At 31.8% G+C, this 1,169-nt stretch overlaps 1 non-coding gene across 1 annotated transcript; it reads left to right on the top strand.

Annotated features, from left to right (window-relative positions):
* Nucleotides 1–692: 692 nt before the first annotated feature.
* Nucleotides 693–799, top strand: LOC112437387 (U6 spliceosomal RNA). The gene has a single exon (XR_003026006.1). It is a non-coding gene; the product is annotated as a U6 spliceosomal RNA (small nuclear RNA).
* The last annotated feature ends 370 nt before the right edge of the window (nucleotides 800–1,169 follow it).

Here is a 1,169-nt window from a genome sequence, read left to right as displayed (position 1 = left end):
AATCTATATAATATATATGTTATATCATATATATTTATAATATGATGTAAATATTTATAATATATGTATAATTTTTAATGTATAATATTATGTATTTTTTAATGTATAATTTATATGTATAATTTTTGCAAGTACCAAAATAGTTCATAACTTACTTGCAAAACACACCAGAAGAGTCAGTAATCTTAACATAAAAAGAACTTCTAAAAACATAAGAAACAACAAGACAAATGCATGAGATATATAAAGACATTGATTTACAGAAAGTAAAAAACAAATGGTCCTTAACTTATGAAAAGATGTTCAACCTCTCTTATAGTAAGAAAAATGAAATTTAAAAACGACACTGATATGCCATTACTTTCCTCCCAGATTGCCAAAATCCAAAAGGTTGACAAGCACACTACTTGTGAAACTTCAAAGATATACACACTCTTGTAGATTAGCAATGGATATATTAAATTACACAAGCAATATGGTGACATCTAGCAAAATTATATATCCATGTAACATATGCATATATATTGACCCGTTGACCCAGCAATCTTACTTCTAATAATTTGTCACAATGATACGTTCCAAAAGTACAAAAAGACATATTCCCAAAGATGTTCATTACAGCACTCTTTGTCATAGTAAAAGACTATGTCCCCAAGTGTCCATCTATAGGGGACTAGTTAAATAAGCTATGAGTGTTCACTTCTGTAGCATATATACTAAAACTGGAACAATACAGAGAAGATCAGCATGGCTCCTGCACTAGGATGGCACTCAAATTCGTGAAGTGTTCCATGCTTTTTTAAAAAAAAAAAACATTAAACACTAAGCAAAGCCAGCATGCTTATGGCAACCTGTTTAGGGCTCAGTTTTGTTTTGGCACTAGCTGAACACAAAGGTTCTTGTTTAATTCTTAGCCTAAGTATAGACGATCATAGGGGAGAGGGAGTCTGTGTTCTCAGCCTCCTGAATACTTAACATAATTTAAATATTAAAAAAAAAAGAAAAGTAAGGTAAACCTGTGCTACAATTCCCAGATGGGTAAGTGTAGCCCTTAGAGCTCAGGCCAAGGCAGGATCTAAATCACACCATTTCAAGATTGTGTGTGTGTGTGTGTATGTGTATATGTGTGTGTGTATATATATATATATGAAACAAGGGAGTGTGGCCAA

The sequence above is a fragment of the Pan paniscus genome, chromosome 16 (genome assembly GCF_029289425.2).
Source record: "Pan paniscus chromosome 16, NHGRI_mPanPan1-v2.0_pri, whole genome shotgun sequence".
Taxonomy (NCBI): Eukaryota; Metazoa; Chordata; class Mammalia; order Primates; family Hominidae; genus Pan; species Pan paniscus.
The sequence above is the reverse complement of the archived record's forward strand: the minus strand, read 5'-3'. Positions and strand labels throughout refer to the sequence as shown.